Source organism: Panulirus ornatus, chromosome 10, assembly GCF_036320965.1.
Source record: "Panulirus ornatus isolate Po-2019 chromosome 10, ASM3632096v1, whole genome shotgun sequence".
NCBI classification, from domain to species: Eukaryota; Metazoa; Arthropoda; class Malacostraca; order Decapoda; family Palinuridae; genus Panulirus; species Panulirus ornatus.
In genome coordinates, this window is record NC_092233.1 from 16,104,190 (window position 1) to 16,123,735 (window position 19,546).

At 55.2% G+C, this 19,546-nt stretch overlaps 1 protein-coding gene across 1 annotated transcript in view; it reads right to left on the bottom strand.

Moving 5' to 3' along the window:
• Window positions 1-19,546, bottom strand: part of LOC139750802 (uncharacterized) — a 638,860-nt gene that overhangs the window by 266,570 nt on the left and 352,744 nt on the right. The gene's annotated exons all lie outside the window — the stretch shown is intronic.

The following is a 19,546-nucleotide window of genomic DNA, read 5'->3' on the forward strand; positions in this document are numbered from 1 at the left end:
CCCCACAACAACCCACCCCACACACTCTGTGTGGCTGGCTTAACAACATTCTTGGGTTAATGAGGAACGTGGTTCTGGTGTGGTGGTGTCTGGTTGAGCTTACGACCACCACAGTACGACCCACAAGGGCGACGGTACGACCCGTGCGCATGACGGTACGACCCGTGAGCATGACCCTGGACCATGACGGTACGACCCGTGAGCATGACCCTACAACACGACGGTACGTACGAGCCAATAGTATACAGTACACTAACACTGTAGTGGGTATATCTGGTAGAGTACACTGTCCATTACTACTGTAGTGGGTATATCTGGTAGAGTACACTGCACATCACTACTGTAGTGGGTATATCTGGTAGAGTACACTGTCCATTACTACTGTAGTGGGTATATCTGGTAGAGTACACTGCACATCACTACTGTAGTGGGTATATCTGGTAGAGTACACTGCACATCACTACTGTAGTGGGTATATTTGGTAGAGTACACTGCACATCACTACTGTAGTGGGTATATCTGGTAGAGCATACATGAACATCTCCACGGATGCAAAAGGTTATTTCCTGCAGTCAGTTGGTAACACTGTAGGGCGTCAGTGATGGTGGTAATGTTATCAACAACGGGTCAGCTGAGGTTGTGATGATAACGTGATATACTAGGTCACCTCCCACCCCCACCACAACCCCCTCCCTCTCTCGCTACGCTCCTCTCTATACCTGATCCTCCCCCCGCGTATACCACGCCAGATCCTCCCCAAGAGCTCCCCTGGTTATATTCTCCGTACTAGACCAACCCTCCCTCAGCCACACACAGCCCATGCTATGAATCCCACTACACCAGGCCAACAACCTCCCCCACCCCAGACCCAGGCCTGGCACCATAACCTCCCCCACCCCAGACCAAGACCTGGCACCATAACCTTACCCACCCCAGACCAAGACCTGGCACCACAACCTCCCCACCCCAGACCAAGACCTGGCACCACAACCTCCCCCACCCCAGACCAAGACCTGGCACCATAACCTCCCCACCCCAGACCAAGGCCTGGCACCACAACCTCCCCACCCCAGACCAAGACCTGGCACCACAACCTTCCCCATCCCAGACCAAGACCTGGCACCACAACCTTCCCCATCCCAGACCAAGACCTGGCACCACAACCTCCCCACCCCAGACCAAGACCTGGCACCACAACCTCCCCACCCCAGACCAAGACCTGGCACCATAACCTTCCCCATCCCAGACCAAGACCTGGCACCACAACCTCCCCCATCCCAGACCAAGACCTGGCACTATAACCTCCCCACCCCAGACCAAGACCTGGCACCACAACCTCCCCCACCCCAGACCAAGACCAGGCACCATAACCTCCCCACCCCAGACCAAGACCTGGCACCACAACCTTCCCCATCCCAGACCAAGACCTGGCACCACAACCTTACCCATCCCAGACCCAAACCTGGCACCACAACCTCCCCACCCCAGACCAAGACCTGGCACCACAACCTCCCCACCCCAGACCAAGACCTGGCACCATAACCTTACCCACCCCAGACCAAAACCTGGCACCACAACCTCCCCACCCCAGACCAAGACCTGGCACCATAACCTCCCCACCCCAGACCAAGACCTGGCACCACAACCTCCCCCACCCCAGACCAAGACCAGGCACCACAACCTCCCCAACCCAGACCAAGGCCTGGCACCACAACCTCCCCACCCCAGACCAAGACCTGGCACCACAACCTCCCCCACCCCAGACCAAGACCTGGCACCACAACCTCCCCACCCCAGACCAAGACCTGGCACCACAACCTCCCCCACCCCAGACCAAGACCTGGCACTATAACCTCCCCCACCCCAGACCAAGACCCGGCACCACAACCTCCCCACCCCAGACCAAGACCTGGCACCACAACCTTCCCCACCCCAGACCAAGACCTGGCACCACAACCTCCCCACCCCAGACCAAGACCTGGCACCACAACCTCCCCACCCCAGACCCAGACCTGGCACCACAACCTCCCCATCCCAGACCACACACGTGACAGCAACCGTGCCTGCTCCAGACACACCCCAGCGATAGGCAGACCTCAGCTCCCTCCTGTAGGCTGGCCTGAGCCCCATACCTGATCGTGTGTGGGTCAAGCTTTACCGGTGCCTCTCTACCCACAGGTCACGGCCCTTCACAGGCCCGGCTGGTCTGGTCCAGTGGGTCAGCAGGTTCTTCACCACTCCATAATGTATGACGAGAACTGACAGCTGGCCCCTGAGCAGTGCAGGGCCCCCCGGATGTTGAGGCTGTGTTCTCTCTCTCTCTCTCTCTCTCTCTCTCTCTCTCTCTCTCTCTCTCTCTCTCTCTCTCTCTCTCTCTCTCATCTTTCGACTCGGGTAATGACACATACCGAGTCTACCGTACACATCCTGTGTCAAGACTCTTGCCAGCCTAGAAGGATCATGTTACACAGTGGCAGGAGGAGGAGGGGGAGGAGGGGTTGTCGAAGTGTAGCAGTGTTATGCAAACGTTGTCAAGTTTAGTTTTGCCTCTCTCTCGTCTTGATGTTTCGTCAAGTCTGTACTCCTCCATATCACCTCTAACGTATACCTCACATTGGTTCCGGAGGTCGTCCACCTCCATCAGCTGGGTCTGGGACGCCTTTACCTCACATAACCTCACGTATGCCATACGATGGTTTCGCAGGGTTCCCATCCCCACAACCCGGGGTCCACCCCCTAAGCTGGACCGAGGTGGGTCGTTCGTTAACCGAGCTGTCGGAAGCCGCAAGGCCACGTAACCCCCCCACAGCCTGGCGGGTGTGGGGTGTGTTTTGTCAATACTTAACCACGACCTTCCCAAACATCTCCACCGTACAATCCACAGTGTTGTTCATGGTTGCACGTAGTGGGCTGGCACAGTCCTGGGCCCCGGAGGTACATGGTGTTTCTCCTCGTACTTATCTACTGGTTTAAGTGATAATGTTTACGGCCTTCCATGTCTCTTCTGCCGGTACAAAACCATTTCCCAGCGTCGGTCGAGGGCCAAGGCTTCCAAGGATAACCCCAGACGTAGATCATGATGTACCTGCCTCTCCCGTCTGTGCTCCTGAACGTCAATGAATCCAGTCGTTTCCAGGAGTTCCGATTCTTTACCGCAAAACGTGCAGGATCTCCGCACACTTCATGAGTCTTGCAACTTCGCCTGGTCTGAGTGAGACGTGACGTTAGCATACAGTGTAGGATTTCCTTCTGCGAGTGTATTATCGCCCGGGCAGAAGCACCATCACTGGTTACTCCAGTCTGGAATGACCGTAAGATGCAACAGTTTGTCTTATCATGCTCGCCGAGGGTAAGGTCGTGGAGACATGGTCACTCCATGGTCTTCCACGCTCCTCCATCGTTAACGTTACGACGTCTTGTTTGACGTCGCAACACCGACTGGTCGGTCTCTTGTGTCCAGGTGCAGGTGAGAGAGGCAGTCGACGGACGCACTACCCCTTCACGAGGGAGCCTCCCTCCCTCCCTCACCAAGCCAGCCCTCCCGACACACCTCCCCACCAGTGAGCCAAGTCTGGACACTAACCCTGGTATATATAGCCGCACACATCTGATATATTTAGCCGGCCACTCGGAGCCATCCGAGTGGCCGGTACCTACGCACACTCTCCTGCCTCTCACTTTTGTTTTCCTCCTGTGGCCGTCTGGGGCGAGTAACAGCTTTGTTGTTGACCACGACGCCCGTGCGAGCAACGGGTACGAGCGACATCAGGGTCGGCTCTTCACCACCAAGCCCGTCATGACCATGGGTTCTACCGGCTCGCTCGAGGACGGAACCATCCACCTCAAGGATCGTACCGTCGCGTTTCAAGACCGTACCGTCGTACCGTCGCAGCGGTGCACGGTGAGGAGACCATGATGGTCAGAATCACCTCTGTACAGCAACGTCTCACTGCAACTTCCGGAAACAACGAGTTTTTCCTTGTAATCACTCTATGTGTACCTCCTGCCTGGTGCTCCTGAGGACCACTGCGTGGAACACTGCCTGGTACTCACACCAAGACCAGTATGTATACTTGGTGATGTCTTCAGGGGTCTTCACCCCCACAACCCAGGCTGGATCCAAGCTGCTGGAAGCCGCATCCCTCAAGCCCCCCCCCCCCCCCCCCCCCCCACACACACACACACACACAAACACAGCCTGGCTGGTCTGGTGCACTGTGTAGGTACTTGTCCAGTGCACTCTTGACCTTCTCTACCTTGCATCCCAGGCTGTTTCTGATGGTAGATGGCAAGGTGGTGAAGAGTCTTGGGCCTCGCATGTTTAAGGTGTTCTCTCTTTTTGTACATATGGCACCTACGGATTTCAGAGGCAGTAGTTTACACAGTCTTCCATGCCTGTCGTGCCAGTAGGATGTGGTTTCCTAATGTAAGTTGGGAACCAGACCTTCTCGCATCATCCAGGTATACATGATGATACACCTCTCCCGTCTGCGCTCCTGGGAGTATAGATAGCCTCAGAGATTTCAACCGTTCCAAGTAATTCAGTTCCGTTACCACATCAATACGGCCTGTTCAAGATCTGTGGACACTTTCTGGATCCTCAGCCACTGCTGGAGAGGCAGTTAACCAATCCGTGAAGGAGGAGCAGCAGTTATGACGAGCAGTGCTTAGTGAAGCGTGCGGACCAGATGTAACGCAACATGTCACGACACCATCTCGTTGTGGGGGTAGGTTTGATGTCCGCCTCGTGGCACAGAGAGGTAATACTCGACCCGGGGCGGTAACACAGCTCGTGGTTGTATGACTGTTCAACACATGTGATCGAGAATGGTCTATAAACCTTAGCAGTTAATATCTTGCTTGTACCCCGTGGTGAGGTGCGGAGGAGGACGAGGTGGTGTGTGGAGACCGCCCCAGCCCAGTGAACCCCTTGGTGAGGTGCGGAGAAGGACGAGGTGGTGTTTGGAGACAGCACCAGCCCAGTGAACCCCGTGGTGAGGAGTGGAGGTGGACGAGGTGGCGTGTGGAGACCGCCCCAGCCCAGTGAACCCCGTGGTGAGGAGTGGAGGTGGACGAGGTGGTGTGTGGAGACCGCCCCAGCCCAGTGAACTCCGTGGTGAGGAGTGGAGGAGGACGAGGTGGTGTGTGGAGACTGCCCCAGCCCAGGGGAGGTAATCTGGCGGTATATATATATATATATATATATATATATATATATATATATATATATATATATATATATATATATATATATTGGAGGAAGCAGTTCTCCTGACGAAGGATGACCCACCAGGTGTATCACGGAAGCTGGGGTGCTCCGCCAACACTAAGGGAGGGACCCACTTTAGGGTGAACAAAATAAGACTTTTTTGAAGCATACTGACCTAGTCCGTAGGGACAATGTGACAATAGATCTAAATACGACACGAGCCTTATATTACTGAGATACGAGAGAGCATTTCCAAATTCCCATTGGTCCTCCGGACATCAGGTCAACAGATATGTACAGTTAGAAATGGAATGCTGGTTGAGTCGACCTTTGGAAGGTCACGGGTAGAGAGGTCACGAGGTCACTACAGCTTCTGGTGTGGTGTAGAGCTGGGGTCACTGTGTGGGTGATGTACTGTGTGCCCGCCATGAACATATATACATACATACATACATACATACATACATACATACATTACATACATACATACATACTGAGGACGTATCTAACTTTCTCTAACTTCTATGTATAATACTACTTGGTGGGTGAACTCTAGTTCAATGGTCCATAAGGGCCATACTCTTCTGAGTTTACTGGAGTGGTTACCTTATCTCCTTATCATCTTTTCTTATCTATGTCCTTACCATGCCTTCTTATCTACTCCCTATCATGTCTCCTTATCTATATCCTTATTATGTCTTCTTATCTATGTCCTTATCATGTCTCCTTATCTATATCCTTATCATGTCTTCTTATCTATGTCCTTATCATGTCTTCTTATCTATATTCTTATCATGTCTTCTTATCTATGTCCTTATCATGTCTTCTTATCTATGTTCTTATCATGTCTTCTTATCTATGTCCTTATCATGTCTTCTTATCTATGTCCTTATCATGTCTCCTTATCTATGTCCTTATCATGTCTTCTTATCTATGTCCTTATCATGTCTCCTTATCTATGTCCTTATCATGTCTTCTTATCTATGTCCTTATCATGTCTTCTTATCTATGTCCTTATCATGTCTTCTTATCTGTGTGAGGTGAGGTTCGCTGGCTGTGGTGTGGTGCAGGGCAAGGTTGCATGGCCGTGGTACACCTGCCACACCACCGCTCCTGCCACTCATGACACCAACGATACATGCTGCACACCACCACACCCTCCCCCGTACACTCTGCTACACTCTCTCTCTCTCTCTCTCTCTCTCTCTCTCTCTCTCTCTCTCCCCTCCCAGCTTCCATCCTCCCCTCCCAAGTCTCCCACAGCTGTTCATCGCACTCCGTGTCCAGCTACCCCCCCACCACCCCAACCACCACCACACCCACCCCCATCCCTCACGGAGTCTCATCCCCCACCTCACCTGCGCCTCCACAACCCACCCTGCCAGAGGTGCCACCTGAGGTCATCGCAGAAGAGGTCAAGGTCACGAGGAGCCTGACACACACACACACACGCACGTATGCCTCAGTACTGCCTGAACAGCTCTGTGGCACACACACGTTACACTATTTCCACACGTGAAGGACAAATAAGCCACCTTAACCACCCATCTACCATTTCCCACAGCTGTGAACACCCATCTACCATTTCCCACTGCTGTGAACACCCACCTACCATTTCCCACTGCTGTGAACACCCACCTACCATTTCCCACTGCTGTGAACACCCACCTACCATTTCCCACAGCTGTGAACACCCACCTACCATTTCCCACTGCTGTGAACACCCACCTACCATTTCCCACTGCTGTGAACACCCACCTACCATTTCCCACCGCTGTGAACATCCACCTACCATTTCCCACTGCTGTGAACACCCACCTACCATTTCCCACAGCTGTGAACACCCACCTACCATTTCCTACTGCTGTGAACACCCACCAACCATTTCCACTACTGTAAACACCCACCTACCATTTCCCACTGCTGTGAACACCCACCAACCATTTCCCACTACTGTAAACACCCACCTACCATTTCCCACAGCTGTGAACACCCACCTACCATTTCCCACTGCTGTGAACAGTGGGTAGAGTGCAGGTGGGGTGTCCATCAACGTGCGGGTCATGGTGGTGGTGGTGAGGGAGGGGCAGAGGCCAGGGAGGAGGAGGAGGAGGAGGAGGAGGTAACAGGTGGGCCAACTGGTTTATGGAGGGGTATGGTGGCCGCCACTACCCTCCCCCCCCCCTTACCTCCGTCTCGCCCCACACACACACACACACACACACACCTCACAACCATGCGTCCTGGGCCACTACACCACCTGCCCAACACCTCATGAACACGACGAGGCCACGAAGGCTACACACCGTCCTGACCAAGTGGAACACGAGCACCCGGGCCCGGGGGGACGCCGGCCCACCACGTCTGGCCAGCTGACGTGAAACGTTTCGCACGACCATCCATCCCCTCTCTCCCTCCCTCCACTCACACACACACACACACACACACACACACACACGGCCGGTAGGTGCCTGACCCGCCCCCCTCCCCCAACAAACTCATGGCTACCTAAACTTGCCACGCCTCCACAGGTGGCCCAGCTGGTGTGCCGTCCGGTCCGGCCCAGGCCATGAATGGGGGGGGGGGGAGGTCAGGCCATGAATGGGGGGGGGAGGTAAGGCCATGAGGGGGGGGAGAAGGTCAGGCCATGAGGGGGGGGGGGGGAGAAGGTCAGGCCATGAGGAGGAGGGGAGGGGGGAAGGTCAGGCCAGACAGGGTGGTTCATTAAACTTGAGCTAAAGTCATTATTTCCAACACTGCACACATTTTTTTTTAACGTGCTGACAACGGTGGCAGGACGGAGGGAGTGCCAACACTTGTGACCTGAGTGGTTGGTGGCACCACTGCCTCACCAGCCATACCACAGGTCACCAGAGGGTTGGTACCACTGGCTCACCACAGGTCACCAGGGGGTTGGTACCACTGGCTCACCACAGGTCACCAGGGGGTTGGTACCACTGGCTCACCACAGGTCACCACAGGGTTGGTACCACACGGGGTCTGCCCCCCCAACCCCAACCCGTTTTCCTCAGTGTGACGGGAAATTGAAATTCCGCGTCACAGGAAGTGATATTAAATGCTACACTGAAACCTGGGCTGGTGAAGTGGTCACATCCTGCCCGACACACACACAACACACACACGTGTGTGTGTGTGTGTGTGTGTGTGTGTGTGTGTGTGTGTGTGTGTGTGTGGTTAGGTCAAATCGACTACGAAGGTCACACAGAAGCCATCAGGTGTGTGATGCCTGACTGGCAACTTAACCCCAACACATGTAACACTACGCACTATGGGTAACACTACGCACTATGGGTAACACTACGCACTATGGGTGACACTACGCGCTATGGGTAACACTACGCACTATGGGTAACACTACGCGCTATGGGTAACACTACGCACAATGGGTAACACTACGCACTATGGGTAACACTACGCACTATGGGTAACACTACGCACTATGGGTAACACTACGCACTATGGGTAACACTACGCACTATGGGTAACACTACGCGCTATGGGTAACACTACGCGCTATGGGTAACACTACGCACTATGGGTAACACTACGCGCTATGGGTAACACTACGCACAATGGGTAACACTACGCACAATGGGTAACACTACGCACTATGGGTAACACTACGCACTATGGGTAACACTACGCACAATGGGTAACACTACGCACTATGGGTAACACTACGCACTATGGGTGACACTACGCACAATGGGTAACACTACACACTATGGGTAACACTACGCGCTATGGGTAACACTACGCGCTATGGGTAACACTACGCACTATGGGTGACACTACGCGCCATGGGTAACACAACGCGCTATGGGTGACACTACGCACTATGGGTAACATTACGCACTGTGGGTGACACTACGCACTATGGGTAACACTACGCACTGTGGGTAACACTACACACTATGGGTAACACTACGCACTATGGGTAACACTTCGCACTATGGGTAACTACGCACTGTGGGTAACGCTACGCACTATGGGTAACACTACCCACTATGGGTAACACTACGCGCTATGGGTAACACCTGACACTATGGGTAACACTACGCACTGTGGGTAACACTACGCAATATGGGTAACATTACGCACTATGGGTAACATTACGCACTATGGGTAACACTACGCACTATGGGTAACACTACGCACTATGGGTAACACTAAGCACTATGGGTAACACTAAGCACTATGGGTAACACTAAGCACTATGGGTAACACTACGCACTATGGGTAACACTACGCACTGTGGGTAACACTACGCACTATGGGTGACACTACGCACTATGGGTAACACTACGCACTATGGGTAACACTACGCACTATGGTTGACACTACGCACTATGGGTAACACTACGCACTATAGGTAACACTACGCACTATGGGCACCACTACGCACTATGGGCACCACTACGCACTATGGGTGACACTACGCACTATGGGTAACACTACGCACTATGGGTAACACTACGCACTATGGGTAACATTACGCACTGTGGGTAACACTACGCACTATGGGTAACACTACGCACTATGGGTAACACTACGCACTATGGGTAACATTACGCACTGTGGGTAACATTACGCACTGTCGGTGACACTACGCACTATGGGTAACACTACGCACTATGGGTAACACTACGCACTATGGGTAACATTACGCACTATGGGTAACATTACGCACTGTGGGTAACATTACGCACTATGGGTAACACTACGCACTATGGGTGACACTACGCACTATGGGTAACACTACGCACTATGGGTAACACTACGCACTATGGGTAACACTACGCACTATGGGTAACATTACGCACTGTGGGTAACATTACGCACTGTGGGTAACACTACGCACTATGGGTGACACTACGCACTATGGGTAACACTACGTACTGTGGGTAACACTACGCACTGTGGGTAACATTACGCACTATGGGTAACACTACGCACTATGGGTAACATTACGCACTATGGGTAACACTACGCACTATGGGTAGCATTACGCACTATGGGTAACACTACGCACTATGGGTAACATTACGCACTATGGGCACCACTGCGCACTATGGGTAACACTACAACAACCAACAATGCCCATACAACATCTTCCCACAACAGCACATAGCCGAACACCAACAACTACAACCACTTGACAACAACAACAGTTGCCACAGTGTCATGTCCGCACCCGCGGTGACGTCACACGCCCGACACGAATCTCAAATGCCCGGAAGCGGCAACCACAGAACGGTTGTTGTTGTTGTTGTTGTTGTTGTTGGTTCTCCAGGCCTTAGGCTGGGCACGGGACAAGGCTCTCCTCGAGTCCTGGCCCAGGCTGGCCCGGCCTGGGCCAGGCCTAGGCCGACGCGTCGTGGCAGCCAATCAACGCGTCGTTGGCATCATCATACGTGACGTCACCTTACGTCCAACTATGGCCATATACCGAATAAAAACACCATAAATAAATACATAACTATGATATAAAAAATAAATAAATATATAAAGTATATAAGAAAATATATACTTTATGTTGTACGAAAAAAAAACCAGCATGGATCCAGCGTAGTCTTGACCTGAGGTCCAAATTCACAGTCGACGCTGTTCACGACACTTCCTCCCCGCCCCCTCCGAGGTCACTATGCCTCTTCTCCACGGACGCTGACGAAGAGGAAGTCTCGAAGCGACGGACGCGGGCACGAAAAAAAGGGCGTCTTCTTACACACACACTGACGCGGACCCAAACCTCTTGACATCATAACGCGCGTTACGAGAGAGAGAAAACGCGAGGGTAACACATATGGACTCACCCCCTCCACACCACACCCCTCAGTGGGGGGAACTGTGGAGGATATATTAATGACATTACACCAGGGAGGAACTGGGGTGTTGGTGAGGGCGTTTGGGAAAGACCCTTAAATGTCAGGGTTCCAGGGAGCGGTCGGCCCTCCTCCTCCTCCTGGTCTGTGCAAGGCACGCCAAGGGATGTCAGGGTCCCGGGGAGCGGTCGGCCCTCCTCCTCCTCCTCCTCCTGGTCAGTGCAAGGAACGCCAGGGATGTCAGGGTTCCAGGGAGCGGTCGGCCTTCCTCCTCCTCCTTCCTCCTCCTGGTCAGTGTAAGGCACGCCAAGGGATGTCAGGGTCCCAGGGAGCGGTCGGCCCTCCTCCTCCTCCTCCTCCTCCTGGTCAGTGCAAGGAACGCCAAGGGATGTCAGGGTTCCAGGGAGCGGTCGGCCCTCCTCCTCTTGCTACTGGTCAGTGTAAGGAACGCCCAGGGATGTCAGGGTTCCAGGGAGCGGTCGGCTCTCCTCCTCCTCCTCCTCCTGGTCAGTGCAAGGAACGCCAAGGGATGTCAGGGTTCCAGGGAGCGGTCGGCCCTCCTCCTCTTGCTACTGGTCAGTGTAAGGCACGCTAAGGGATGTCAGGGTTCCAGGGAGCGGTCGGCCCTCCTCCTCCTGGTCAGTGTAAGGAACGCTAAGGGATGTCAGGGTCCCAGGAGCGGTCGGCCCTCCTCCTCCTGGTCAGTGTAAGGAACGCCAGGGATGTCAGGGTTCCAGGGAGCGGTTGGCCCTCCTCCTTCCTCCCCCTGGTCAGTGTAAGGCACGCCAAGGGATGTCAGGGTCCCAGGAGCGGTCGGCCCTCCTCCTTCCTCCTCCTGGTCAGTGTAAAGCACGCCAAGGGATGTCAGGGTTCCAGGGAGCGGTCGGCCCTCCTCCTCCTGCTACTGGTCAGTGTAAGGAACGCCCAGGGATGTCAGGGTTCCAGGGAGCGGTCGGCTCTCCTCCTCCTCCTCCTCCTGGTCAGTGTAAGGCACGCCAAGGGATGTCAGGATCCCAGGGAGCGGTCGGCCCTCCTGACGCTGGTCTAACGAGCGGGAACACCGCGAGAACCTTTAGACACAAACAGGCAAACAAGCCAAAGCTAGTTTCGGTAGGCGCCACCACCAGACCAGCTAGCCAGGTGAGACGACGCCACCTCTGTGTGTGTGTGCAGGGAACTGCTGCTGCTCCTTCCAGCATCAAACAGGCTGGTCGGACTAGCAAGCTCAAGTCACACACCGAACTTCAGACGTAACCACTAGAAGGTAACATGGGAAATATATATATATACGATGTCCTTCAGTACATGTTCACTGTTCAGTCTCTCTCTCTCTCTCTCTCTCTCTCTCTCTCTCTCTCTCTCTCTCTCTCTCTCTCTCTCTCTCTCTCTTTCTCTCTCTCTCTCTCTCTCTCTCTCTCTCTCTCCTGGGCACTGGGGGGGAACCACCACAACATGCCAGCGATGGTTATGGGGTACCTGAAGCCCGTCTACCGGGGGTCGGTCTGAGCTGCCTCACAATGGGGAGGAAGGATATATCCAGTTAAAGATTTCACTAAGGTCAACACTGTGCTCTGAAAGCTTACGTCTTCACCAAATTAGGAGGCTGAGGGGGGGGTGGGGGAGGGGGGAGTTCCTGTGGGCCGGGGGGGGGGGGGTGTCGTCACCAGCGGCCCCCCCCAATCCCCCAGCAGTGAGGACACCGGCCACATATGTGGTGGGCAACGTTAACCATGCAGGTGTGTGTGTGTGTGTGTGTGTGTGTGTGTGTGTGTGTGTGTGTGTGTGTGGCGCGATGCTAACACACTCCACGGCTCATGATACACGAGGGAGGTGGGGGCCCCGCCCACAGCTTCACACCCCCATCCCCACCCAGGGCCGTCCCCAGGCCAGGGTGTCCTCCGGAGACTTTCCCCACCTCCTCACCACGGGAGGGAGGGAGGAGGAGGTCATACCACCACCACCAACCTCAGCAATATTTCACGTAAAGGTCAGGAGCCGACCTGAGCTCAGGTCCCCGGGTGGGTGCCTCCAGGTGCCCACCCGCCCCACCTCCACCTCCACCTCCACTCCGTACTTCCCCCTTCCCCACACCCGCACGCCCCTGACGCCCACCACCACGTCACCTGCCGTGGCGACGTGCCCTCAACACCGCCCCACCACCTGAGAACGGCGGAGGAGGAGTCAGGAGGAGCTTTTACTACCGTTGTCTCCCTCACTACGCACCCCCACCCACCAGGTTACCCCCTCCACACACCCGTCCCCCCACCAGCCCTCTCCCTCACTGGCACACTACCATAACCATTACTACCCTCCAACCATCCCTCACCAACCAACCACAGCTACCACCATCAATCCTACTGACCACCACCACCACCACCACCACAACCCTCACCAACCAACCACAGCTACCACCATCAATCCTACCGACCACCACCACCACCACCACAACCCTCACCAACCAACCACGGCTACCACCATCAATCCTACTGACCACCACCACCACCACATCCCTCACCAACCAACCACAGCTACCACCATCAATCCTACCGACCACCACCACCACCACCACAACCCTCACCAACCAACCACAGCTACCACCATCAATCCTACTGACCACCACCACCACCACATCCCTCACCAACCAACCACAGCTACCACCATCAATCCTACCGACCACCACCACCACCACCACAACCCTCACCAACCAACCACGGCTACCACCATCAATCCTACTGACCACCACCACCACCACCACCACAACCCTCACCAACCAACCACAGCTACCACCATCAATCCTACTGACCACCACCACCACCACCACATCCCTCACCAACCAACCACGGCTACCACCATCAATCCTACTGACCACCACCACCACCACATCCCTCACCAACCAACCACAGCTACCACCATCAATCCTACTGACCACCACCACCACAACCCTCACCAACCAACCACAGCTACCACCATCAATCCTACTGACCACCACCACCACCACATCCCTCACCAACCAACCACAGCTACCACCATCAATCCTACTGACCACCACCACCACAACCCTCACCAACCAACCACAGCTACCACCATCAATCCTACTGACCACCACCAACACCACCACAACCCTCACCAACCAACCACGGCTACCACCATCAATCCTACTGACCACCACCACCACAACCACAACCCTCACCAACCAACCACGGCTACCACCATCAATCCTACTGACCACCACCACCACAACCCTCACCAACCAACCACGGCTACCACCATCAATCCTACTGACCACCACCAACACCACCACAACCCTCACCAACCAACCACGGCTACCACCATCAATCCTACTGACCACCACTACCACCACCACAACCCTCACCAACCAACGGATCGTCAATCAACGTCAGGGCGACACACAGTTGCCGACCTTAGTCAACCACCTCCCCCCTCCCATCCAAGAGTTTTCTCGCCGGCCATATATGGCGTGTGGTGGTGTGACGACGCGCGTTCCTCCCGCGCTCCCCCTCACCCAACACCAACTCTCACCCTCTCTCTCTCTCTCTCTCTCTCTCTCTCTCTCTCTCTCTCTCTCTCTCTAGCTCACCCGAGCCTAAGCCAGGTACTCATCTATCGACCCTCCCAGAGGAGGAGGGAGGGAGGGATGGGGGGTGAGGGGAAGGACGGCGGCTGGCTGTGAGCAAGGGGAGGGGAGGGGGAGGGGAGAGGGAGGGGAGGGGTGGTGCTCTACTGTCCGGGACTCGAACCTGAGCGCCCATTACAGTGACAGTGTGGCAGACTGGAGCACCTGTAGTGCGGCGTGATGGGGAATACTGTGCAAGAATGTCTCTTGATCCCTATCATCTGGGGACTCCCGCTTGATCCCTATCATCTGGGGACTCCCGCTTGATCCCTATCATCTGGGGACTCCCGCTTGATCCCTATCATCTGAGGACTCCCGCTTGATCCCTATCATCTGGGGACTCCCTCTTAATTCCTATCGTCTGGGGACTCCCGCTTGATCCCTATCATCTGGGGACTCCCTCTTGATCCCTATCATCTCGGGACTCCCGCTTGATCCCTATCATCTGGGGACGCCCTCTTGATCTCTATCATCTGGGGAATCCCTCTTGATCCCTATCATCTGGGGACTCCCTCTTGATCCCTATCATCTGGGGACTCCCTCTTGATCCCTATCATCTGGGGACTCCCTCTTGATCCCTATCATCTGGGGACTCCCTCTTGATCCCTATCATCTGGGGACTCCCTCTTGATCCCTATCATCTCGGGACTCCCTCTTGATCCCTATCATCTGGGGACTCCCTCTTGATCCCTATCATCTGGGGACTCCCTCTTGATTCCTATCATCTGGGGACTCCCTCTTGATCCCTATCATCTGGGGACTCCCTCTTGATCCCTATCATCTGGGGACTCCCGCTTGATTCCTATCATCTGGGGACTCCCTCTTGATCCCTATCATCTGAGGACTCCCTCTTGATCCCTATCACCTGGGGACTCCCTCTTGATCCCTATCATCTGGGGACTCCCTCTTGATCCCTATCATTTGGGGACTCCCTCTTGATCCCTATCACCTGGGGACTCCCTCTTGATCCCTATCATCTGAGGACTCCCGCTTGATCCCTACCATCTGGGGACTCCCGCTTGATCCCTATCATCTGGTGACTCCATCTTGATCCCTATCATCTGGGGACTCCCTCTTGATCCCTATCATCTCGTGACTCCCTCTTGATCCCTATCATCTGGGGACTCCCTCTTGATCCCTCTCATCTGGGGACTCCCTCCTGATCCCTATCATCTGGGGACTCCCTCTTGATCCCTATCATCTGGGGACTCTCGCTTGATCCCCATCATCTGGGGACTCCCTCTTGATCCCTATCATCTGGGGACTCCCTCTTGATCCCTATCATCCGGGGACTCCCGCTTGATCCCTATCATCTGGGGACTCCCGCTTCATCAGGGGACCCTTGATCTATCATCGGGTCTCCGCTTGATCCTATCAGTCGGGGGACTCTCGCTTGATCCCGTCATCTGCTGGGGGGGACTCCCGCTTGATCCTTATCATCTGGGGACTCTCGCTTGCATCTGGGGACTCCCTATCCCTATTATCTGGGGACTCCGCTTGAGCCTCAGCCACAAGCTATTCTCTACAGGAGGAGAAGGCACGGATCATACCCCAGACCCCACAGTTCCATAACCCCCATACCATCAGTCCAACAACACCAGCCACTCACAACACCACACTACAACACCAGCCACTCACAACACCGCCACTAACTATACGACCAGGACACTACACACACCTAGCCACTCACCCACACACTCACACCTACACACCAGCCACTCACACACCACACTACACACTCAGCCACTCACAACACCACACTACCAACACCAGGCCACTCAAAACACCACACGACAACACCAGCCAATCTCAACACCACACTACAACACCAGCCACTCACAACACCACACTACCACACCAGCCACTCACAACACCACACTACCACACCAGCCACTCACAACACCACACTACAACACCAGCCACTCACAACACCACACTACAACACCAGCCACTCACAACACCACACTACCACACCAGCCACTCACAACACCACACTACCACACCAGCCACTCACAACACCACACTACAACACCAGCCACTCACAACACCACACTACAACACCAGCCACTCACAACACCAGCCACTCACAACACCACACTACCACACCAGCCACTCACAACACCACACTACCACACCAGCCACTCACAACACCACACTACAACACCAGCCACTCACAACACCACACTACAACACCAGCCACTCACAACACCACACTACAACACCAGCCACTCACAACACCACACTACAACACCAGCCACTCACAACACCACACTACCACACCAGCCACTCACAACACCACACTACAACACCAGCCACTCACAACACCACACTACAACACCAGCCACTCACAACACCACACTACAACACCAGCCACTCACAACACCACACTACCACACCAGCCACTCACAACACCACACTACAACACCAGCCACTCACAACACCACACTACAACACCAGCCACTCACAACACCACACTACAACACCAGCCACTCACAACACCACACTACAACACCAGCCACTCACAACACCACACTACCACACCAGCCACTCACAACACCACACTACCACACCAGCCACTCACAACACCACACAACCACACCAGCCACTCACAACACCACACTACCACACCAGCCACTCACAACACCACACAACCACACCAGCCACTCACAATACCACACTACCACACCAGCCACTCACAACACCACACTACCACACCAGCCACTCACAACACCACACTACAACACCAGCCACTCACAACACCACACTACAACACCAGCCACTCACAACACCACACTACAACACCAGCCACTCACAACACCACACTACCACACCAACCACTCACAACACCACACTACAACACCAGCCACTCACAACACCACACTACAACACCAGCCACTCACAACACCACACTACCCACTCACAACACCACACTACCACACCAGCCACTCACAACACCACACCACCACAACACCACACTACCACACCAACAACCCCTCTCTACGCACACAGACACCAATCACGTCTTCTCCACCATAACACTACAAAGTAATGACCCGTATTTCACTCACCAGCGGCTCTGTGCCACCACTCACTGTCCATCACAGGAGACGGGGGACACTGTCCACGAACCACACACACACACACACACACACACACACACACACACCCTTCGTTCCACGGGAGTTCGTTCCCGTCCTACAGTAAGATGCGTCAGGGGTGTGTGAGGGCAAAGCTGGTTGTGGTTGTGGTTGTGGTGAGGACTGGCCGGTGGTCACTGTCCAGGCCTGGCGTCCCTCCGCGCCCCGAGCTAAGACATTCACGGCAGAGATACTTCCACAATGTTTGGCATCACAGCTTGCTGTGATGATGACGCCATAATGTGTTTATCATAGGACGTTTATGGAGGGAGGGAGGGAGGGAGAGAGGGAGGGAGGGAGGGAGGGAGGGAGGGAGGGAGGGAGGGTTGTAGTACCGTAGGGCAGAGGTGGAGGGTGTGGGGGATGGGGCAGTGTCCTCCCCCCTTACCTCCCATCTCCTCCCCCACATCGGTAAACGTAGACTCCCCCGCCCCCCCCCCCCTCATCACCACGTGCCGCCCTGTGAGGGAGCGGCCTCACCAGCTGCCGCTGACGTCACCACCACCAGCAGCAGCAGGTAGAGCCCATGGTAGACGGTGGTGCACCAGCTGGGGATGACATCACCACAGGTGGTGGAGGGCATCACGTTAACACCAGTCAATGGTGTTGGAGATGAGGGGGGAGGGGGAGGATGATGCTACTGCTGCTGGAGGTGACGTCACCAACCTGGAGAGGAAGGGGAGGGAGAGGGGGGGGGGAAGTGGGAGGGTCCTCATGAAGGTACTCACGCGGAGGGAGGGAGGGAGGGAGGGAGGGAGGGAGGGAGGGAGGCCTCGTGCGTGGGTGGGTGAGGCCAACCCTACACCACACCACACCTTCTGGGGTCCTGTTCTGGTGTGTGTGTGTGTGTGTGTGTGTGTGTGTGTGTGTGTGTGTGTGTGTGTGTGTACCATGAGGAGGAGGAGGAGGAGGTCATGATACACGTGCGTGCGTGATACACGCACGACCCTGGAGTGGCCCCTCTCCAGGCAACACCGCGACTCTCATGATGGCCGTGCTGTGGTCACGGTTACCACGCCACGGGGTCAACCACGGCGCTCTGCATGACCTCACCACGTGCACCCACCGCCCGCCCACGGGCACGCACTCGGGCGGGCGGGTATGAGCTCTCGTGCCCAGCCTGTGGCCGGGGTCGCAAGCCTTAACGACCGAACAACATTGTGAGGAAGAGTGCTAACAAGGACTGGCCAGCACCGAATGAATCATTCATGTCATTGTTGAGGCATTCCAAGGTAGTTGGGAGGGAGGGAGGTGACCAGGCACCCACCACCCCAGGACTCTGGTGGTCTGGCCAGCAACACACACCTCGAACCCTCCTCCACTCTCCATGACCAGCCGCGTCTCCCAGGCTTCCATGCGGCTGTGGTGACGGTGTGGCACACACACACACACACACACAGCTGTGGTGGCTGGGTGTGGTGTGGCGTGCCTCTCAAGTGTGGCAGGAGGAGAGCGGGGACGGTGCCATGCTCCACCATCAGGAACCCGTTAACCCTTACCACACACACACACACACACACACACGCCTTCCTCCCCTCACCTGTCCCTCCCACACCAGTCACCTCAGGAGGTGTGGTGCGCACCTACCATGCTAGAGGCCAGGTCAGGAGGAGGACGCCAGGTCAGGAGGAGGGAGCATGGCAGGCGGCTAGCTAACTAGCTGGCTGGCTGCCTCTCTACACCACCACCCTCAACCCTCCTCCATCACACAACAATGACCATT